General features: G+C 39.6%; 1 protein-coding gene across 6 annotated transcripts in view; it reads left to right on the top strand.

The window, feature by feature from the left end:
• The window catches only part of ARHGEF28 (Rho guanine nucleotide exchange factor 28), a 324502-nt gene that overhangs the window by 70677 nt on the left and 229362 nt on the right, over positions 1-24463 (top strand). The window lies entirely within an intron of this gene.

The following is a 24463-nucleotide window of genomic DNA, read 5'->3' as shown; positions in this document are numbered from 1 at the left end:
GTACTCTTCCTAGGTTACGATGTGCAGGTCATAAACTGTCTATAGGCTGTTGGGCTCTGCTCAGCCATAATTAAAGATGAAGAATGGTGCAAGGCTAAACTGTAAATAGCTCCTAAGTCTCCCTGACTTTTTTTTTTCTTTTGGGTATCTTCCTCCTCCTCAGCTCTTCTTATTCTGTCCTGCTTTCCTACCTCAAATCCCACAAACCTCATCAAGATAATAAATCTTGTAGTTGATCAACATCCTGTAGTATAGCTGTTTGGATTCCTACCTATTCGATTATGATCAGACTAGGGAGGCAGTACAAATAGCCTAAGGAAAGAAGGGACTTAAAAAGCAAAAGCAAAAATATTTTTTCAAATTGTCAAACAGTATATACTAACTAGAATAAAATGAGATATATGAAAGGTGTTAAGAAGACATTACTCAGAATCTCATCCCTGGTAGATGTTATATTAAAATAATTCTTTGTCAATTCTAAGGTGCAGTTTTTCCCTCCCTCATTTTAACATCTCTGAAATTGAGATGTTCCTATACCCGCTGTGCATTCTGGCAGATGTCATGTTGTAGTTACTACCTATGCATGTGTGTCCTTGGTCATAATGGTCATATGGTTGTCACTTAAGATTACTTGTGACAAAATTAGTTGTGATTGTTGGTGATATATGAATTAAATGCTTCAAGATGTTTCTACCAGGATTTGGCATTAAAAAGCTAAGCTACTGTGTACACACAGTAACATGGAAGACGGGGAAACAGCAGCATGATACATGATAAAATCGCTCTTAATTTAGCAGGTCTTGTAATGAGTATAAAATAAAATTCAATTGTGTCATAATTGGAAATTTTTTAGTGGAATATAAAGTGGAAATTTTAAATGATCTTAGATGAAATGCATTATGTATTTTATGTTTAATATGACTCTTACTCGATATATATATCATATATATGTGATATATATATCATATATATATCACATATATACACATATGTGTATAATCAGGTTACACACGCACACACACACATATATATGTTGTAACCTGATCCCCCCCCCCACTTAAAATTTTATGTCAGTATTACAAACTGATCTCAGCCAATCTGTGTACTTGGGCACATGCAGTGAGAGGTCAGAGGGGATACATTATAATGAAAATAAGACTTAAACCAATTTCTACCAAATTAGTAACATGTAAATAGAGCACACATAAGAACTATAGTAAAACTTGTTTCTGTATTTTGGGGCGGGCCTCCTCTCTGCTTTTCTGTGTTCAGAAGTTTGATAAATATTTACTTCTAGCTTCTAGTTTATAAAATCTGGTTTGTAAATATTTAATTTTTAAAATTCATATTTATGTTTCATATAAGAATTGGAAATATCAAGAAAAAACCCCATGTTTAATCCTGTCATCAATATAAACACTGTTGATATTTTTGTATGTTTTTTCAAAGTTGTATTTATATTTGTGTTGAATTTTATTGACATTAAGGCATTAATTATTAAGGCATTTATTTAGATGATGTTTTCTTTGCAATATATATAAAAATATATATTACTATGTGTATATACATATATATTTAAAGATTTTATCTTTTTAAGTAATCTCTACACCCAACACGGGGCTTGAACTCATGGTCCTGAGATCAAGAGTCACGGGCTCTACTGACTGAGCCAGCCAGGTGCCCCTCAGCTGCAATATATTGGATGTCTTTATTTTGATACTTTTATGTACTAACAATCCTAATTGTGCTGATTTGTTCTTTTAGAACTGGCAAGTATATAATGTACGTAAGACCCAAATAAAACTAGAGATTTTAAAGGGCCTATAACAAATTACAAAATAATAATTGTATGCTAATGAAAAATCTTATTAAGATGGGCTTTAAAAATATTAATTGCAAGATTTATTTCATGGACAATTAAATCACATAAATGGAGTGATAATTATGAGGAAAAATTTGATAGAAATTATTCCCAACTTTGACCCACCCTCCACAAAAAGGCACCTTGTTCAGGTGAGTTTGTTGTTCCTTTGATTATAAACTGTTTTGGCATCAGAATTCATTTTTAGAATTCGAAGGTCTTTGCTTCTTGGTCACTAAAGAGAATCCTTACTAAAAATGGTAGAGTGTTCATTTATCAGTTCCAGCAGGTTTTTGGTGGTCTTTAGGGTATTCTTTATATAGTATCTTGTCATCTGCAAATAGTGAACCTTTTACTTCTTCCTTACCAATTTGGATGACTTACTTTCTTTTTCCTGTCTGATTGCTGTGGCTAGGACTTCCAGTACTATGTTGAATAAAAGTGGTGAGAGTGGACATCCTTGTCTTGTTCCTGACCTTAGGAGAAAAACTATCACTTTTTTGCCATTGAGTATGATGTTAGCTGTGGCTTTTTCATATGAGGCCTTTATTATGTTGAGGGATGTTCCTCTAAACCCACTTTGTTGAGGGTTTTTGTCATGAATGTTGTACTTTCAAATACCATATGATTTCACTCATGTGGAATTTAAGGAATGAAACAAATGAACAAAGAAGACGAGACAAGCCAAAAAACAAATTCTTAAATACAGAGAACAAATTGATGTTTACGAGTTGGGGGGGCAGGGCACAGGCTTGGCATTGGTTAGATAAGAGAAGATCATGAGTACACTTACCACGATGAGTGCTGCATAATGCATTGAGTTGTTGAATCACTATATTGTACATCTAAAACTAATACAGCACTGTAATGTTAACTATATTAGAATTAAAATTTTTTAAAAAGATGGTGGAAAGATATCTCTATACCTATAGAAAATCTATGGATGTAAGTACTCTTTTTTTTCCTTGTGCATTTTGTTTGGATCCATGAAGAAGGCTTTCATGTTTCTTTTTAAAGTTTTATTCTTTTAGGTCTTTCACTATTGTTTTCTCTTTCCAAACAGCTGCCATTTCAAGGACTGTTTTTTGTCCTTTTTGTGGTCTGAATTCTAGAAGCATTTTTTCTGTTTGTTTGTTTTTTAATCTATTTAGAGGGAGCGCACGTGTGTGCGAGCTTGTGCAAGCAGGGGGAGGGGCCGAGGGCTAGGGGGAGAGAGAATCCCCAAGCCGACTCCCTGCTGAGCATGGAACCTCGTTCCAGGCTCGGTCCCAGGACCCTGAGATCGTGACAGGAGCCAAAATCAAGAGCCGGCCGCCTAACCAACTGAGCCACCCAGGCGCCCCCAATATTTTTTATTTTCTACTTAAGTTTTCTGTATTGCTGAGTCTCTTTATCTTTTTGCCAGGACAATTTTAGTTTTCATTACTTCATTTTTAGTTTCTATGTAGTATTTTCAAATCTTGACCTGTTTCTTATGCCCATATTGTTTCATAATCTTGTGTATTTTATTGTGTGCACAAAGAAAGAACGTAATTTTTTTTTTTTTTTGTATCTCAGGAATTTGTTTCAGAGGGTGTTAAAATTTCTGATTCTGTCTGGTGTGCTGTAGAACTTTATAGTTTTTTGGCAAATATTTCCGCTTGCTTATCTTTAGGAAGGAGGCAGTCTTAGTGTTGGAGATGCAGGGATATTCCTCAGCTCAGCCACAGACTCGTTTTCATTTTTAAAATGAACAATGGAGGTCCACTGAGTTGCTATTGCAGGAAAAGAGAAACACTGCACTGTAATAAGGTTAGAGAAGAAGCAGGGGTTGGTGACTGGTAGCCAAGAGTTTTATATCGATTTGTAGACCATGGGGATGTGAGCCTTGCAAATCCAATTTTCAGCCTCTGAGCAGCTTCCTGCATCTGTGCTCTAAGGGGCACTAAAGGAGCCCCTTTGGAAGACCAGGCTGTTCGCTCATGATAGAAAAAATAGACATATGCAATCTGGTTTGAGGTCTAGGCTTATTGTTTGTTTTTTAATTTATTTTTAAGGATTTTATTTATTTATTTTAGAGAGAGGTAGAAGGAGAGGGAGAGAGCATCTGAAGCAGCCTCTCTGCTGAGGGTGGAGCCCTACATGTGGCTGGAGCTCAGGACCCTGAGATTATGACCTGAGCCAAAAACAAGAGTGGGACACTTAACTGACTTCTAGGTGCCCCTAGGCTTAGTTTTTAGATTAAGGGACAACATGGTTTTGGGAGGAGGAGAAGTGTTAAGCTAGCAAAGAGTAGTGGTGATGAATCTAATGACAAGTGTGAAAGCCTGGAAAAGTGTCAGTTATAATTAATATAACTGATCTGAGATGTTTATTCTCTATCTTAAATCTCCTTAATTGACACCACTTGGGAGCTTGAAAGTTCTATATTGGAAGTCAAAGTTTTTATTCTTTTAGTTTATTGTTTTTAGCCCCTTGTTTTCTACTTCGTACATAAAAAGATCAGAAATGATGCCAGTAGAGTTTAAACGGAGAGGTTTTTGCTTACTTGGTATTTGCTTGAATTTTGAAAGAGATTTTGCCTTCACAAGCCAGATAGTATTTTTGCTGTTCATTGTTTTTTGGTTACTTTTTAAATTGAGTTTTCTCAAAGTTTTTGTAGATTAATCAATGTCATAAAACAAATATATGTTATACTTGTTAATCTAGGAACTTCCTCTTTTCACATTATTTTTGATTTTTATGTAAGTTGTAATTAGCACTAATCTTCCTCAAATCAGTTCAGTGCTGTGAATAAAGCAGACGAACTCTTCCTTGAGAAATTGCTGATGGCAAAAGTTTTTTCTCAATAAAAACAGCTTTATTTTAAATAAAGTTATTTAACACTTGCTCATCATAACAAATGTAAGCAGAAATATTAGAAATTACTTTTTGCAAATTTGTACACACAGTGTTCCATAAAAGGAATCCTATGGAAAATCTGTTAGGATCTTGGGCAGATTCCATTAATTATTCTTCCCTGGTAACTACTGTTGAAAATTGGTGCCTTTGTCTCAGCAGCAAGCATTAGACTCCCCCTTGGAACTTACTGGCAAAAAGAATTTTGAGACCTTTACTCCAGACCTACTGAATCAGACATTCTGGGGGTGGGGCCCAGCAATCTGCATTTTAAAGCAACTTTCAGGTAATTCTGTTGCACACTGAAGTTTGAGAACTAGACTTACTGTATATATTTACTTGTTTTTTTGTGCTCCTACAACCCTACACATAAACTTAGACACAAGCTTTAATCATATTAAAAAATCTGGATCATATTTGGACCTCTGTATCTTTTTCAATGAAGCAATACCTGGTAGAAACTCCTCTAAATCATCAGGCATGGCATGCCTGGGTGGCTCAGTCGTTAAGCGTCTGTCTTTGGCTCAGGTCATGCTCCCAGGGTCCTGGGATCAAGCCCCACATCGGGCTCTCTGCTCTGTGGGAAGCCTGCTTCTCCCTCTCCCACTCCCCCTGCTTGTGTTCCTGCTCTTGCTCTCTCTGTCAAATAAATAAATAAAATCTTTTAAAAAAATCATCAGGCATAGCTCAAACTCATTCTTTTTAATGAGTGAGTGTGCACCAAGTCTTTTGTCTGTGGATGGGTATTCACTTTGTTTTGGTTCTTGGCAACCATGAACAATTATTTACTAGATATTTTTGTCTATATGTCTTTATATATTGATATTTTTTATCTCTGTAGTATAGATTTCCAGGAGTGGAATTGCTGGATGAAAGGTGTATGTATTTCAAATTTTAATGGATTGCTTTGCAAATGAGATGTAACAGCATTTCATTAAATAAATTTCAGATATATTTAATATCCAGTTTTTTTAGCTTTATTAACTATTAATTATGAAACTGGGTGTTCTCATTTTCATTGTGCAAAGGCAGTGTGTTAAATTTTGTATATTTTACAGACGTTCAAAAATTTCTTGATTTTTTAATTTTTTGCTATGGTTCTTCATATGTTTCCCCACTTCTGTTTCATGTGAGCATCTAATCCCTGGAGATGTCTATAACATCTGCAGAGGGTGTGTCTGTAAACCTTTGCGTGTGGGCTCTTGCTCTCTTCCACCCTTCAGGCGTGTTCATCTTAGCAATTGACTGAGAAGAGTATCATCATTTCTTTTCTCTGGAGGCTGCAAATGGTTTAACAGTTTGGCAGTGCAGTTTTCACTTCAGTAGCTTGTTGCCAGATGGATCTAAGCTGCTTCCCTCTTCCCTTAGCATTTTATGTTTGTTATTCTTCCAAGTTCACACTGTCCTGCTGTGTTCATCCCAAGAATATTGGTTGCGGCTGGGCTCATTGTATATATTAATTGAAAGTGTAATCTGATGTTTAGGCCTCTGATTAGCTCGTTAGGTAGCTAGCTGAGCTCCCCTAATCAAGCACTTGTATTTCTGGGGCTTGGAGTAAATTCCTTGGGTCCTTGGCTGAGTGTACTCTTCCTGGTCCCAGCCTTAATAGGAGGACAGGTCCCCAGGCCTGTTTCCTAGCAAGGGAGGCAGCTTCCTACTGAGGCAGTGACTTAGTGGCTTTGTTCTCTGCTCACCTGGCAGACGCCTCCTTCCTGACTTGTGCAGACTCCCTCTGGCTTCTGGTTCCTGTTGAAGGAAATCCTGTCCTCCAGATGTTGCTACTTCTCTGCTTGTGACTCTGCGTCCTTGATGGCTGCCCGTGACTGGCTTCTCTCCACGATTAGCTCAGTGTTAGTAAGGGAGGGTTTCTTTGAGACTTTTGCCTGGTCACCCTCACTTGGAGATGAGGAAATTAAGGTTCTTAGGGGGAGTGACTCACTTGACTAATTTAACTGAGCTAGTTTGATACTCAGAATTTTTAATGCTATCTATATTAGAAGCCATGTAATTTTGTGTCTCAGAAAGTGGTAGAGACCACAATAAGCCTGGGGTTTTCCCACTTTTGTTAATTAAAATGACCTTCCCATTGTACTGTCACCACGACTTGATTGCCCCCTTGGCCATTACCTAAGGGTGCCATTTTGTTCTTTATAGCCCTGCAGTCTCTCTTGAACTTTAATCATGAAGAATGGTGCCACTTCCTGGGTCTTCCATTAAAGCATCTCCCTTTTCTCAAAATTTTTTGTCTTGCTAGAGGATCCCGCCAATAACTACATCTAGCCCAGCCCTGACCCTCTAAAACTAATTTACTCAAAAAAAAATCTGGGCTCAGTAATTGTTTTTCATTTGCCCCATCAAGCTCTCCAGCTCAAGTTAATAGACATTTTATTAGCTCAGGTGTTGGAGGGCATGGGTGAAGGTGTCTTTTAGTACATACCAGTATAGTTAATTCTGCCTTTGAGAGTGGAATCAGGAAGGGCTTTTGCCTGAAAACAATTTCTAGGTCACGTGTTGCCTTTGTGAAAGTTTATTTTTAGCAAACTGAGTCTCCTGGACTTAAAGCAGCATGTGCATCTCAGCTAATTGCCAGCTATTGCCTGGTTTCTTCCAACATTGTTGTGGTTGGGCTAATTGAAGTCGCCTCTCCTTGATGGCTTTTGTTTTCTGCTAACTTGACTTTTTCCTGTTTGGTCCTGCTTTTACCTTTTTGCCATTTCTCCTCTTTTGCCTGTGACGGGGCAAACAAACTCGAAAGCAGCATGTTCTACCCATAGTGCATGAGAACCATGGTAACTGCTTCATTCTGCTTGGCCAGCAGCCACAAGATTCAGTTCCTGGAAGTCCTGAGTTCCTTAGCTGCTGCAGGAGATTGCTCGAAGGTATGACAGGAGCAGAGGAGAAAACCACTTCTCAGACATTAGCAAAACCTATGACTTAGAATGTTACATAAACCCTCCATTAGCTTTGTCCCTGTCCAGATGCTTAAATGGTACGTACCCTTTCCTCTTAGCACGGTGACAGTTGCTGGTAACCCCTCCTGTCACCACTGATACAACATACTTCTGACAATGGCCCAAAGGTAAAATGTACAACTAGGGAAACTTTTGGAAGAATCAGCCCTAGCGCCCAACTTTGAAGGGATTTTCTTTTTTTAAGATTTATTTATTTGACACAGAGACAGAGACAGCGAGAAAGGGAATATAAGCAGGGGGAGTGGGAGAAGCAGGCTTCCCGCTGAGCAGGGAGCCCGATGCGTGGCTCGATCCCAGGACCCTGGGATCATGACCTGAGCTGAAGGCAGATGCTTAACAACTGAGCCACCCAGGCGCCCCATTGAAGGGATTTCTTTGTGGGTGTAGATTGGGGGCTCTGGATAAATAAGTACCACATGTTCATAAAGCCTGATTGTCTCACTTCCCATACTTCTGTGACAGCCTCCACAATTTGGGCAATATGCAGCCTTGTGTTCTTTAACACAGAATGCGAAGTAATTGACATTTTTGTTCTAGTTGATTTTAAAAATATATTACCATCTTAACAAGTTTAGGCATGATTCATAGGGGTCAGATTTTTCTCTCAGAGAATCCTCAGAAGAAGATGTGATGCAGTTAAAATGTTTTATTAACACATTCTAGAATGGGAGCTATTATAGAAGATGTGATAGTGATTCTGCTTTATCAACAGCTCTTCCCTCTCACCCCTGAGGATGTGCGTGTGTGTGGTTTGAATAGGTGTTTTTAACTCCCGACTCATTCCCCATTTCATAATTTGATACATTCTGGCTTTAGCCTTATTTCTATCAAAACTGATCTCATGAAGGTTACCAATTTTGCTCTTGCTTAATCAGAGGTGTTTAAGTCCCCACTTAGTATAGTGCACTATTCTAGGCAGTAAGGGTATAGCACAGAGGGAAACAGGATTCTAAGACCCTACTCTCCCAGAGCCTACTTGAGAGTGGAGAGATGGACAATAACTAGGTAAACAATTAAAAACATAAGACATTCAGTTAGTGGTATATCAGGGCATCTACAACATGATGATGTTGTAGAGAGTGGTGTGTGTCATGAGGTAGGGTGAGAGCCAGAATCCCCCATAGTGTTAGAGGATCAGAAAGCACAAAGGACCCTGAACTAATAATGAACTTCACGTATTTGGGGGACAGCAAAATGCCCAAGTGGCTGGATCATTGAGAAGGAGAGGAGACCGGTCAGAGAGGTAAGCAAAGCCAGGCCATGGAAAGTTTTGGATGCCAAGGTGATGAAATTACAAGTTGGTGGGGAGTGAAGGTAGGGAAATTGCCCTATGTGATTCTCATGAACTCTGCTGGTTCTTACTGAGTCCTTTCTTGACTATTGTGTTTTCTTCCCTTCTGCTTATATGGGTGTACCCAGGGCCTGTCCCTTTATTTTCTCTTTCTAGGCAAGCTCAGTTCTCCTGTTGGAACCACAGCACCTCCTTGAAGACTCCCATATGAGGGTCCTCCTCCTGACCTCTGCCCAAAACATCTTCTGTTTTGAGCTGGCCTGTTTGGTATTTCCATTCCATTACTTAGCACTGACTTCAAATCTGGACTGTTAAATTTTATTTTATTTTTAAAGATTTTATTTATTTGACAGAGAGAAAGACAGCGAGAGAAGGAACACAAGCAGGGGGAGTAGGAGAGGAAGAAGCAGGCTTTCCACTGAGCAGGGAGCCCAATGTGGGGCTCGATCCCAGGATCCTGGGATCATAACCTGAGCTGAAGGCAGACGCTTAACGACTGAGCCACCCAGGTGCCTCTGGGCTGTTAAATTTTAAACGGTCTTTCAGTTCTTCTCCAAATTAACCCCCGTCTAACTTCCTGATTGCTGTTCCCATATCACCATTCTTGCAGGCATGGTGACTTTACATTTGAGTTTCCCTAATTCCTCCATTTCTTTATTCTCTGTAGCTGATCAGGCATCAGGATGTGCTGATGGTCAGTGTTGTCTGTTTTCTCTCCTCCACCATTATGCAAATTAATTGCTTGGTTGTTGCCTATAACCTCTTCAGAGTTGCCATTTTCTTAGACTTTGTGAATGTTTTATTCTCCCCCTCAAATATTATCTCTTGCAGGTTCATCTCTTGCTTTGTAGCCATATCCCCTATCTGTTCTGATCAGACAGGTTCTCGCTCTACCTTGGTGGGCTTTATTTTCTTACAACAGAACTTTGCCCAAGTTGCTCTAGCTCCATAACCAGAGATATCCCTTGGGTAGGAATGGGATATATTATTTTATCTAGGTTATGACACTGGAAAGCTATACATTTGGTATCTTTCTGGAAGTTTTCTAAGACTTGGTTGCAATTTATGAGTCATGTTACCATTTTGGAAAGGATCCTCCTGCTTCCTGGTTATTTCGGTAATCAGGATGTATTACCCCTTGGTACCGTAGGTATAGCCTGTGGCCTGAAAGTCTGGGCTTTCTAAAGGTGAGGATAATTGAAAAAGAATAATAGCTTTCTGCTTTTAAAAAAATGATTTAGAAAAGGTAAAAAAAGTGAAAATTCTGCTAAAGAATACTAACATTCACATTTAAGTAGGACAAATTATTTGAAGCAAAATGGACATGTTGAGTCCAAAGACATATATTAGAAATGTTTGGTTTTTCATCTGTTATATGCCAAACATGGAGTACTGGCTGCTTCTTAAAGAGTTCTCAAATTTATAGAAAACCCTAGGAATTAGCCTTCCTTTACAGAAAGGAAAGCTGAGGTTCATTGAAGTGGGGCTCGTTTTTCTTCATCAGCACTTATTTATCTGGGCCAGGAGATGTGATAGGCTCAGAAGTGATCAAGGAATTGCCACCTAGCTGAATTACAATAGAACTTGGCTTTGAACCCTAGATCCTATTTCAGCCCAGGGCATTCTCTCTTACACCACAACTACGTGTCCTGTGGACACAGATTATTACCCTTCATTGTATCGAAATACGTAGTGTGGTATCCAGTGTACTACAGCCTTTCAGTAAATGTTGGCTGACTGCATTTCTGGAAAACCACCGAGGGAAGGTAAGCTTGTTCTCTGACCCATGGTAGCAACATTCTAGACCATGGCTGTGGTCAATGGGGAGGTGACCCGGCTGAAAAAAATGATAATTAAAGATGGTGATTGGTCACATCTGTGATTGTATAAACCCCTTGCCCCCTAAACTCCAACCATACTGTTCTCAGTGCCTCATGAGTGTCATCCTTACTCATTTTCCCAGACCTTGTATATGCTGTTTCCTCTAGTTGGCACACTCTTGTTTCCTCTCCCTTTGTATAATTAAATTCTTACTCATTGTGCACGTTTCAGCTCAAATGGGACACCCAACTTACCATTTTAGGTTTTGGGGGAGGTTTTATTATTGTTTGGTTTCATCTCTTTTATTAAGCTTGTCATCACCAGGGCAGCAGAGATTAAAAATGTTATTTTTTTGTCCCCTGACTTTCCAGTGCCAGACAGTGCCAAGCTCAGGAAATATTTGCTAAATAAATACATGGTTCTAATTTAGTTTGACTCAACCAGTAGTCAAGATTCATTTAATATACTCTTCAGTTTTATTGCTTGCTTATTTCTGTACTATTGTACAATTTTCCCAGCAGGTATATGACCACCCCTATTTTGGGATGGGGACAGGCAGGTTGTTTTGTACTCCAGGAGCACAAGAATCAGAGCCAAGGTCACATGAGGAGGGGGCTGTCACAATGGTCAGAAAGTTACAAGGTTTGCGGGGAACATGCCCCAGAGTTTGAAGCTTAACTACATTTTGGAGGCACTATATACAGTCTCTCATTATTATGCCATACAAAATTAAAGTTTTTATGAGGTCGACAATTCCTAGCTAAGAATTAGAATTTAACAGGGAGGAAGTTTTGATAAAATAGTAGGGAATTAAAAGCTTATCTTGTCCAACTGAAGACTCCTAAAGAGTTTCCTAACTCAGTAAAGATGACCTGTGAACGAAGTCACACAAACTCAAACCCCTTCTTTGGCATTCTTTACTAGTATCTCCCATTTCTCAGTATGCTCCAGGTCTTTGGAAAGAAGTCATTGCATTATTACCTTACATTTGGGGCGCATTGTAGTGCTGTGCAAAATGTTTTTACACACGAGCTATTTCATTAGACCTATACACTGCTATTTCTTGGAGGTGGTGAACTGAGAAATGTTCAATTACCTGCCTGGGTCCATTTGTGCATGCATTCATACACTTGACCAGTTCAGTATGTCAAGTTAGGTGAGACACAGGCAGGGGCAGATCCAGGTTTTGTGAGGCCTGAGCTTATGGAATTTGAAGGGTTCTTTTTCAGAAAAGGAATATAAAATTGTAAAAACAAAAGTGCATCAAAGTGAATATTTATAATGAGAAACACAAAATTTTTAAAAGCTGAGAAATTCTGTATGCATTCACAATCCAGCCTCCTCTTCACCGAATTCCAAAAATGCCCTCAGACACCTTAGTGCCACCCAACAGGCAAAGGAAGTGTGTCCTAGGGGAAGTCGAACAGAAAGACAGCATACTCAACTAATGGCAGTTAAAACATCTCCCACTTAACTCCAGCATAGAATATAAAGTAATTACTTTTTTTTTCTGTAACATTTCACCCAAAACACTTTGGATAGACACTCAATCACAAGCTAATTTCCCAATAGTTCATGTTGTTTTCCTCTGATAGTCAAGGTGACCATCCCTGGCTTTCAGATTAAACCATCACATTTAAAATATATTACTATTGGAAATTGAGAAAAAACCCAAACATAACACTTAGGGCTCTCCTGTGGCTTCAGAAGAGGCCTTGTAAAGCAGGAGCCTTGAAGCTTAAGCTTTGTTAGCTTTATGGTAAAGCTGCTGGGCACAGGGTATACAAACATGGGAGAAGCAGGCTGTCCTGCCCTTAAGCCTTCATTAGTAGGGAGGCAGCATAGTCCTAGAAAGTGAATAGTGAGAAATGGTGGGTAAAGATGAGCTGAGGATGCTCCTGAAACCACCGGAGGGTCTCAGGGAACACTTACCAATGGGGCCTGGGGTTAGAAGGGTGAGTGGACTTAGCCAGCAGGCAGGCAGGACAGGAGTGGTCCAAGCAGAGGGCATGGTCTGAGAGGGCACATGGGCTTGTTGGAGCCCCATGAATGGAAGAGAGGGCCCGGGTAGCCTTGGGTGGCAGGTGCTGGAATAGATCACGCCTGGAGTGAGGGCAATGCGGGCATTGAAACCCAGCTCTTGTGACTTTGCCTCGCTATATCACGTTACGTGGTGGTTACACATTCTCATACGTAATTTTGCAGACATTTTCTTCTAAGTGCGGAGGAGAAGAATATCTACACCTTGTGACCGATGGTGGAACTATTGAAGGCAGAATCAGCAGCCTGAGTTCATTCCCTGGTGCTCTGTTTCAGATTAACAGTGACAGTTCTTTTTCTGGAGCAGGTAGCACAGATGTGGAAACTTTTGGGGGTTCATGGCTACCATGGTTCCATGTTTTCCCAGGGGGCTTGTCTTTCACTTTTACTTTTGTGAATATCATTAACAGTGAAAGGAACTGCTGGAGAGAGAGATGTAGGGGAAAGCTCATTAAGCAATTCAGAAACAGTTGTCACAGTAGACCACGTCAAAGACTAAGTTTATCTTCTTTAAAAATTTCTGAAGGCTTCAATGCCAGCTTAGAATTTGAAATGACCAGGTTGTGGAGCAGCATATAGATGAGGGCTGGTCTGGGGTCATCTGGGATGTGGGAAATGGGGAGCATGGGAGAGAATTTGAAAATACAAGTCAGTAAAACCAAATATATTTAAGCATCTGATATAAATGTTTATTGGTTAGAATATGGTTGTAGTTATTAAATGTGACTTTCTTGAAAGAGGAAACATGGCTTCTTATATTTCCTTGAGAACAGATAACAAAGAATCCACAAAAAAATGAAATTAATGATCCAATGGAAAAAAGTCTCTTGCACAAATGGTGTTGAGAAAATTGGACAGCTACATTCAGAATGAAACTGGACCACTTTCTTACACCATACACAAAAATAAACTCAAAATGGATGAAAGACCTAAATGTGAGACAGGAGTCCATCAAAATCCTTGAGGAGAACACAGGCAGCAACCTCTTCAACCTCATCCACAGCAGCTTCTTTCAAGACACATCTCCAAAGGCAAGGGAAACAAAAGTGAATGTGACCTATTGGGACTTCATCAAGATAGAAGACTTTTGCACAACAAAGGAAACAGTCAACAAAACTAAAAGGCAACCTACAGAATGGGAGAATATATTTGCAAATGTCTTATCAGATAAAGGGCTAGTATCCAAAATCTATAAAGAACTTATCAGATTCAACACCCAAAGAACAATCCAGTCAAGAAATGGGCAGAAGACATGAACATACAATTCTCTAGAGAGGACATGAACAGACACAGACACATGAAAAAATGCTCAACGTCACTTGGCATCAGGGAAATCCAAATCAAAAACCACATGAGACACCACCTCACACCGGTCAGAATGGCTAAAATTAACAACTCGGGAAACAAGATGTTGGCGAGGATGCAGAGAAAAGGGAACCCTCTTACACTGGTTGGTGGGAATGCAAACTGGTGCAGCCACTCTGGAAAACAGTATGGAGGTTCCTCAAAAAGTTAAAAATAGAGCTACTCTAGACCCAGCAATTGCACTATTAGGTACTGCCGAACCTAAAAATGCTATAAATGAGATGCAGTGTAAACTAGATGCTCTAACAGCTAGGGTAAACGAGGCAGAAGAATTAATTAGTGATCTAGAAGACAAACTGATCGGAAGGAACAGGAGGAGGCCTGGAACAAACAGCTTAAAATCCATGAAAACAATTGGAGAAATAAGTGATGCCGTGAAACGTTCCAGTGTCAGAATTATTGAGATCCCTGGGGGTGTGGAGAGAGAGAGAGGACTAAAAGATATATTTGAGCAAATCATAGCTAAGAACTCCAATCTGGGGAATGAAACAAACATTCATGTCCTAGAGGCAGAGAGGACCCCTCCCAAGATCAGGGAGAACAGACCAATACCCCGGCATGTAATAGTAAAACTTGGAAATCCTAGAACCAAAGAAACCATCTTAAGGGCAGTTAGGGGGAAGAGATTCCTTACGTACAGAGGGAGGAACATCAGAATAACGTCAGACCTATCCACAGAGACCTGGCAAGCCAGAAAGGCCTGGCAAGACATATTCAGGGTACGAAATGAGCCAAGAATACTTTATCTGGCAAGGCTGTTATTCAGAATGGATGGAGAGAGAAAGAGCTTCCAGGACAGGCAGAAACTGAAAGAATATGTGACCACTAAGCCATCCCTGCAAGAAATATTAAGGGGGTTTCTATAAAAGGAGAAAGACCCCAAGAGTGATAGAGTTCTATAGTATATACAGTTCTATAGAACTATATATAGTTCTGTATATAGAACAGAAATTTAGAGAGACAATCTATAGAAATAAGGACTTCACAGGCAACATGATGACAATAAAATCGTATCTTTCAATAATCACTCTCAACGTGAATGGCCTAAAAAGGTATTTATCCAAAGGATACAAACATAGTGATCTGAAGGGGCACATGCACCCTGATGTTTATAGCAGCTATGTCCACAATAACCAAATTATGGAAAGAGCCCAGATGTCCATCAACAGATGAATGGATAAAGAACATATATATTCTCCCTCAACTATCCCTAACTCCTGGAAGTCACTGATCTGTTCTCTATCTCTGTAATTATATATATATATATGGATATTAGCTATCAAAAAGAAGGAAATCTTGCCACTTGTAAGGATGTGGATGGAACAAGAGGGAATTATGCTAAGCGAAATAAATTAGTCAGAGAAAGACAAATACCATATGATTCCGCTCATGGAATTTAAGAAACAAAACAGATGAACATAGGGAAAGGGAAGGAAAAATAAGATGAAAATAGAGGGAGGCAAAGCATAAGAGATGGTGAACTCTAGGAAACAAACTGAGGGTTGCTGGAGGGGAGGTTTGGGGGGTAAGGGATAACTGGGTGATGGTAATTAGGGCACTCAATGTAATGAACACTGGGTATTATATGTAACTGATGAATCACTACTACTAACTAATAATACAGTGTATGTTAACTAAATTGAATTTAAAGAATTTTAAAAAAGATAAATTTGTATATCTGCATATATTTTACATATATATGCATGTATAGATTTAAGAAATTTAAGTATTTAAAAAATAAAAGTAACTGCTAAGTACTTAAAAATGAAATTAACGGGGGCGCCTGGGTGGCTCAGTCGTTAAATGTCTGCCTTCGGCTCAGGTCATGATCTCGGGGTCCTGGGATCGAGCCCCGCATCGGGCTCCCTGCTCTGTGGGAGGCCTGCTTCTCCCTCTCCCCCTGCTTGTGTTCCCTCTCTCGCTGTGTCTCTCTCTGTCAAATAAATAAAATCTTTGAAAAAAAATGAAATTAATGAAGTACTCATTTTCAGTAGAGACGTTCAGATTAATGCTTTAATGTGCAATTTTATGAATCTGTTTACCTGTGCTTGGCCACTCATAAATTAGATTAAGAATATTTGTGGGTCAAATAGGAATCAAATGTTGTCATTTAATCTCATCATAAGATCTTTTTTTAAAATTTTATTTATTTATTTGACAGAGACACAGCGAGGGAGGGAACACAAGCAGGGAGAGTAGAAGAGGGAGAAGCAGGCTTCCTGCTGAGCAGGGAGCCCGATGTGGGGCTTGATCCCAGGACCCGGGGATCATGGCGTGAGCCAAAGACAGACGCTTAATGACTGAGCCACCCAGGCACCCCTCATCATAAAATCTTGTGTGAAAGGAATAGTGCATATTTTCATAAGAAATGGAAAACAATTGGCATGAATTAGAATAAAAGTAACTATCAAAAGGATTAGTGGTACAAACATGAATTGTATGACTTTTTTATGTATGAAATACAACATTGGCTTTCATAATTTTGCAGTTATTTGCTTTTATTAAAGTGATTCTTACGAATCTTTACATCTTCATTACTTACTGAAGAATATAGTAGTAAAGGTATTTTGGGAAAGTTACACGTAAACAATCATATTAGCAGGAGAGATACTATTTAACAAAACCCAGTTATGAACACTTGATAATCACACTAAATTCCGTGTTTGCATTCGGATTTTTATATACTGGATTTGTTTGAAGTGATAGCACCCTATACATCTTTGTGGGTTCTTGAATTTTAAGAAGGTATTTATACATAAGTGGTAGAGGATTAAATACCAAAATAGCGGGTATTGTGTCCATACCACTGATTGAACTTAATAGTAACCTTTCCCCCAGGCAAAACTGGGAAGAAAATAGGCCAACTTGTGGTGGGTATAAGTTGGTGTATGACAAGTTGTCAGTGGAATTTCTGTGGGTAGCTGCCATTGTGCTTTCAGTGGAAATTGGAAAGACTGGGAGGGACATTAACTCAAGTGTGTATGGTCCTGATGAGAATGAAGAGTAATTTTTGAAGCATTTTTGATGGCAGACAATTGAAAGTCCCTTCAACTCCCTGAACAAACCACTCTTCCCTCTGCTATCCCTAACTCCTGGAAGTCACTGATCTGTTCTCCATCTCTATAATTCCATTTTGAAAGTTACATGAGTGGAGTGATACAGCTTGTGATCTTTTGATTTTGGCTTCTTCGCGCTCAGTGTAATGTCCTTAAAATCCATTCAAATTGTTGTGTATATCAGTAGTTCCTTCTTTTTTGTTGATGAGTAGTATTCTGTGGAATGGATGTATCACACTTTCTTCAACCATTCACATATTGTAGGACATGTTGGTTGCTTCCAAGTGTTGGCTACTATAAATATGATGTGGACAATTATAGGTTTTTGTGTGGGCTTGATTTTCATCTCTTTGGGATGAATGTCTAGGAGTGTGATTGCTGGATCATATGCTAAATATATGTTTAGTTTTTAAAGGAACTGTCAGACTGTCTTGCAGAGTGGCTGTACCATGTTACATTCACACCAGCAACATATGGGAGATCCAGTTTCCTTGCACTGTTTTCAATATATAGCATTGTTGTTGTTTTTCTTTTAGGTTTTATTGTGAAATAATTGACTTACATCCCTGGATAAGTTTAAGGTATACAGCATGATGGTTTGATACATATATAGTGAAATGATGACCATAATAGTTTTATCCACCTTCTCATATAGAGAAAATAAAAACAAAAGAAGAAAAGAAATATAATCACTATTTTAGGTTTTCTAGTAGATGTGTAGTAGAATAGATTTTTTCCCCCTTTATTTTGGTGAAATAAATTTTAACATGTAACCATTTATATGGACATTTTGGTGGCTTTGAGTCCATTTACATTGGTGAGCAACCATCACCATCCTCCATCTCCAGAATTTTCTGTGTTCCTCAACTGAAACTCTGTCCCCACTAAACAGTAACTCCTCTTTCCCCTCTCCCCCCAGCCTGTGGCAACCGCCATTCTGTTCTGTCTGTGCATCTGAATACTCTTGCTGCCGAATAAGTGAAATCATACAGTGTTTTTGTCCTTTTGTGTCTGGCTTATTTCACTTAGAATGTTTTCATCTATGTCCTATCATATGTCAGAATTTTATTTTTATTTTTTTAAAGGCTGAATAATACCTGCTTATATCCTACATGTCATTGATCCATTTATTTGTTGATGGGCATTTGGGTGGTTTCCACCTTTTGCTACTGTGAACAATGCTGCTATGAACATGGGTATAAAAATATCTGAGTTTCTCCTTTGAATTTTTTTGGCTGTGTATCTAGAAGGAGAATTTCTGGATCATACTGTGATTCTCTATATAACTACTTGAGGAATCGCCAAACTGTTTTGCACAGTGGCTGCATTATTTTACATTCTTAACACATGCACAGGGATTCCAATTTGTCCACATCCTCACCAACATCTGCTATTTTCTGTTTTTGATAGTTGCTATTCTCATGGGTGTGAAATGGTCTAGTATAAACTTTGATAAAGATACTTGAAATGTTTATGTAGCCATCCCTGTAGTGTGGCTTACTGATTAAGATCCTCCAAGCCTTTCAAATTGCATCCAGTCTTTACTCTGTCTCAGGGTGAGATTAAAATTGATTTATGCATCTCTCTGAAATTACATTTCTCATCTGAACATATTTGGATTTTGAGTTGAGATAGCAAGAGTTTATATGGTGAGTTCAGGTAGCAAAGAATGCTCTATCTAAATCCATTTGTGTAGGAAGAGAGCTCAGGTAGCAGTAGATTTATCTAAAAAGTTATGTGAATCCAACTGAAAAGCCAGAATTCAGAGGGGATTATTGGGGAAGGGAAGGTACTCTATTTTAAAGTCAAATGTCACCTGGACAACATAACAGGGAAATGTCAATCAGTCAACTTATGCAACTACATGTTTTATGTCTAAATTGGTGACTTTTAGTCGACTTGCCTGAATGATGCTTAAGAGAATAATTTTCACAATGTCTTGGAATTCCAAATCCAGATTTTTTTGGTTTGGGATTCTCTGATCCTCACTTTATTGATTCTTTGATTTCCAGAAGGCAAGCCTTTAGGAGGTGTGACTAACTGGTTCTTGTGTGGAACATGATTTCTTGAGGGATTGTACTAAAGTTGTTCTCAGGCTCTGGCCTGATCTGCCCCTGGGAGGGAGAGCAGGGCAGGTGGTCCTCAGTTATCATTAATTAAAAAAAAAATGTTTAATGAGCTTACCTGCTTGAACTTTGAGGTATTGGTAAAGTTAAGGACCTTGCATCTTTACCTTTCTACATTAATTCAGTGATTGGAAAGCCTTTTAAAATTGTTATCTATCTATTCCCGAAAGAGTGTCTATATATACCATGAATATTACCGAAATTGTAGCTGGGGGAGCAGGGATGCAGGAGTCCCTGGCTTCCAGGGTCCCAAACAGGGCAGGTTCTGCAGTTCACTACTGACAAAATCCAAAGGCAGATGAGTGGTGGTGAAACAAGAGAGGAATTAATTTAGTGAGGCCAACACTCCAAAGACAGAGGACTCATGTCTCAAAGGCTGTCTCCAAAGTTCTGAAAACACTTCCCGGTTTATAGAAGGCAAATGTGGGACAGAGATCAATGGGCACGTGCAGGTGGGCAGTGACAGGTTGATCACTGTCTTGGGGTCAATCATGGGCAGGGTCTTGCTGGCTCAGCGCCATACTTATTCCTCGAGGGGGTAGTTTCTGTTCCTAGAATGGGAGGCTTTGCCAGCTGGGTCTTTGGCCTGAGTTAAGAGATAAGCTGGAAAGAAGAATTAATCCACTAGAAAGTTTGAGTCAAAGTGAAAGTAGTTGAAGTCCTTTTTCAGTATAGGTAGATAAATAGGTAAACTGCATATATACTTTCCATAGTCAACTTGGTTTAAAAGAGAATTTAAATATAAGAAAAGTAACTTAGTGTGGGAGTTTCTGTGGGAAGAAATATAGGGAGGTGCTATGGTCCCCTCCAAATCGATATGTTGTAATCCTCATGACCGGTGTGATGGTATTAAGGTGTGGGGCCTGTAGGAGGTGCTTAGGTCATGAGGGTGGAGCCTCCATGAATGAGATTAGTCCCCTTTTAAAAGGGCTCCCAGAGAGTTCTTCCTCCTTCCACCGTGTGAAGTTATGGTGAAAAGATAGCTTTCACAAGACAACGAATGTATTGGTGCCACGATCTTGGCTCCAGACCTACGAGAAGGAAACATCTGTTTCTTATAAGCCACCCAGTTATTGGCATGTGGTTATGGCTGTTGGAGCAGACTGAACCAGGGGGGATAGGAGCTGACATTTAGGTCACTTCTGGCCTTGACTAATGTGAGTTGTTGGGCCATCTCTGCATCTCCCCAGTAGACAAATGCATGTAACTAAGTTGGCCTCAAGGCGTTAAAGACCCTGGGGAGGGGTCCACCTGTTGGCTAGGGTAGGTCGGTGAATCTCCTGGAAGTACCTAAGGGAACTGCTTTAGTCCTTGTCTTCAGAGGTTGCCTTATGGAAAAATACAAACAGCCTTTCCAAATGTAAACTTAGCCAACCAGAGTTAGTAAGCCAGGCTGTAAACCAATAGAGGATTTTTTTTTTTTAATGAAGCGCTTAAAAAAAAAAAAAACAATGTAAAAATGAGTAACAATGGGGAGAAACTTGAAACATAATCAGAGTATAAGAACAAATTTCAAATTCTTCGAGCCAGCACCCCCAGAAGATTACTAAAGCACCTTTTAGAGCTTCTGAATGGTTGGAAAACACATTCTAGGTTATTTTTCAAGCAACAATTTATGGCAGAACAAGGCTCAGATGTCTGAAAGGAAGGAGGATTCTGTTGAAGGATGTTCTTCACATCAGTCTTAACTTCTTTTAGAATTGGATTTGCCTAGTCAACTTAATTACAATGGAGGTAGTGATTTTTACTTTTTCATTTTTACCTCAACCATTCTATTTCCCTTTATGTAGGGTGTAGCATTTTATCTTGACCATATGATCTTTTTTTTGTTATGTTTTTGGTTTGAATTAGGAGATAGATTACAGGAGGCATTTTGGTTTGTTTTTCTTTGCATTTTTTTCTTTCTCTCTCACTTGCTCCAGTTAAGTATGCTGTTAGAATTTGTCCCAAGTGAAGACTCTTCACTGTGTTTCCAGCAAGGCCACATTTCACCTCATCACAGAGCTATTAAATATCTTGGATTGGGATTTATGATTAGCCAGCAGTTTCAGTATCATGGCGTCTGGCAGAAGAGTTTCTAGAATAGCCTGTTCCCTCCAGCAGTGTGTCAGAACACTGGTTCACCGGGACATCATCCTGGTGTATTGTGGTGTTGTTTGGTTTTTGCACTGCTGATGGTTAATATTTAATAGAAGGTGGATGAAGGGGACTGGAGGTTCACGTACACAATTTGGGAAGGGTGGCTGGAACACTTTCTTGTGTGTGTTGAAGGATTTAACATTATGGGGAATGAAGTACTTGGAATTTCACAACTGCGATGCTTGTACTTAGGACTCAGATCCTCTTAGGTGACATGTAATTTTATGAATTGTTTTGTCTTCATAAAACATTTAAAACAGAGGTAGAAGATATCTTATCCATTGAAAGCCATTGACATGTGGAGACAGAGGCCACCAAGGTAAGCCACCATTGGGTCAGGCTTATAAAAATACAAAGCCTTTAAAGATAAACTGTGTCCTCTCCTACTTTGAGTTACACCCCTTCCCTCCTCTATTCTGGCTCTACCAACAACCTTCTTTAGTCAGCTAATGCTCTTACCTTCTCTTTTGATGAGTACTAACTTAACACTTGCTACCTAATACCTGTCTACTTAAAGCTTTGGGTTAACTCTGTGACATTTGAGGTGAGCATCAGGCAGCATGTGGCACTTGGAGAGTAAGCACTCAGTGATTATTTGTTGACTAATCATCAGTACTGTGACCAGCATCCTTCCTAGTTTTTATATAAAATAAGATACTCAATGGCCAGTGTCCTAGCTAGGTTAACTTATCTCTCCATATTCTGTGTACGCACACCTCTGAAAGATGAGTTTGCCATTTGATTTTGTGTTGGTTTCAGGGGGTGGGGCAGGGCGGGGGTCAGGAGGCTCCCCCTGAAGGAGACTTAGTTTTAGCATGCCTGCTGTGGGCCAGGGGATATAAAATTTCTCATTAGAGTTTCTAGGATTTGTGATTTCCTGGACCATTCTAGGTATCTGAAGGATACACTTTTCTGGACTGTGTTGTCATCTCAGATGTTGACCTATGATGATGGGAATGATGCTGGTGGTGAATGAAGTGACTTATTAGTAGACCTGTGAGTATCCACCAGTGACCACCTGTCCATAGCCTGCTTAGACCCAGGTTTCAGAAGTGCTGGAGGGGGGTGGTGTTTCTGGGGCTGCAGCTTTTTTATGGTGGTCCACTTGGGGAGAATAAACTGTATGCCAGGATGCTTAGGCAGTAGGTCCAGCAGCCATCAAAGTTCTGAGTGGAGCTGAGGCAGTGAAGGGTCAGAATGTTGGCATACTCTTAGGCTACACTCTTTCAGAAGGGCTCCATGGACAGAGAGACAGAAATAGCTCATAAAAGAAGCAGATGAAATTCTGTTTGCTGTCCTTAGCCTCTGATGTAGACTACTCAAAGGAAGACTGTTAAACATTAAGCAACAAAACAATATTGAAAGTGGTTTTGATTCCTTTGCCAAGGTTAAATGTACCATGGGGAAACATAAAATATTTTATGGATTCTATTAAAATTGTTATGTCACAATTAATGATTACTTACTGGAATATGAATTGTGAGAGCCAGCTATGAGAGCTGGGACTTTGCATCTGCTTTTCATCACTGAGTACTGAGTCCTGAGTGTGGCATGGATGAGGTACTCAGTAAACACTGATTATAGGAATCAGACTTATGCAGAGAAAAATGACAGTCTTAAATGTACAAATCTTGACTTGTGTAAGGAAATTCTGGGTCAACTATGTAGTGGGGGGGGTAAAAACATGCCAGCGTGTGACTTATTTCCCTAGGTGAAGGAGAACTTTGAATGAAGGTCCTGTGTAAGACATGGCTACTTACAGGAAGCCAATGTGGTACAGGGGGCTATGGGGGGTCAAACAATTTGGTGGGTAAGTAGTCTTTTCCCACCTCTCCCTTTCTTTACTGCTCCTGTCCTGCTCCTGCTTCTTAAGGTCCACAAATATGATTATCTGATGATATGTATGAGTAGTATGTGACTTTGACCCTTAAGTCAAAGGACTGTTAAGCAAATAGAGGTGTTTTCAGAATGGTACCCTGACCCTATCATGTGTGGTCTCTGCAGAGCTAGGAATACTGGAATTTGGATCCTGACCTGGTCACCTGAAACCTGCTGCCTTGGGTTCTTCCTGGGTCTGACTCCTCTGTAGACCCAGGTCCTGTCCCTGGAATGTGTGGTTGCTTACCTTGTTGTCCAGTGGTACAGCATCACATGCCCTACTCTCCATGGAACGTCTGCCAGAGTTGGACCTTAGAGTAAGCATTCCTCTCAGTCTTGGCCGGTTTTGGTCTCATCCTATAGCTGCCTAGGATCAGAGCAGAGAGGCAAACTGAGAAGTTGGAATGTCTGGGGGTGATTTATTCTTGAGGTAATGGTGATAGTGTATGTAAACTATGTAAAAAAGTAATAGTTGGTAATAGAGTGGTTTTGCTTTGGCCACCCAGTGTTGGTGGGGACATTACTTCTGCCTCGGTGTAGGAAATGGCATTCCTATTTCAGTCCAGGGATAGGAAAAGGGCTTGACAGAGTGGGCTAGCTTGGCAGTTCCAAAGGACAGTCTACAAAGTATCTTAGAGTACTGAGTCTGAACAGAAATTGGGAAGTGCCCAGATAGATAGATGTAAATTACTAACATAGATGTTCTGGAATAGAGCCATATGTTCAGTGTAATCATCCCTGAGCAGTAGGCTGGGGCAGACTCACTTCCTTTGAAAAAAGTTTAACAAAGAAAAGCTTACATAACTTTTTATTATGTCTCCCATCAGTGACTCTCCATTAACCAAAGAAATTTATCTGTCATTCTCTAAACAAAATAGAAAGAAAACAAACATTGTATCAAAGGCATTAATTTTTATATTTTCTAGTACGAAAAGGTGTGTGCGTTTCTGGAATATTAGAAGTTGATGAGTATTCCCCTACCGGTGGGGAGTAAACTAAAACACTAAAATGGCAGGACTGGAAGACAATTGAGAGCT

The sequence above is a fragment of the Callorhinus ursinus genome, unplaced genomic scaffold (genome assembly GCF_003265705.2).
Source record: "Callorhinus ursinus isolate GAN/ISIS: 27379988/994484 unplaced genomic scaffold, GSC_fseal_2.0 scaffold23, whole genome shotgun sequence".
NCBI lineage: Eukaryota > Metazoa > Chordata > Mammalia > Carnivora > Otariidae > Callorhinus > Callorhinus ursinus.
This window is presented reverse-complemented; position numbering and strand designations above follow the sequence as displayed.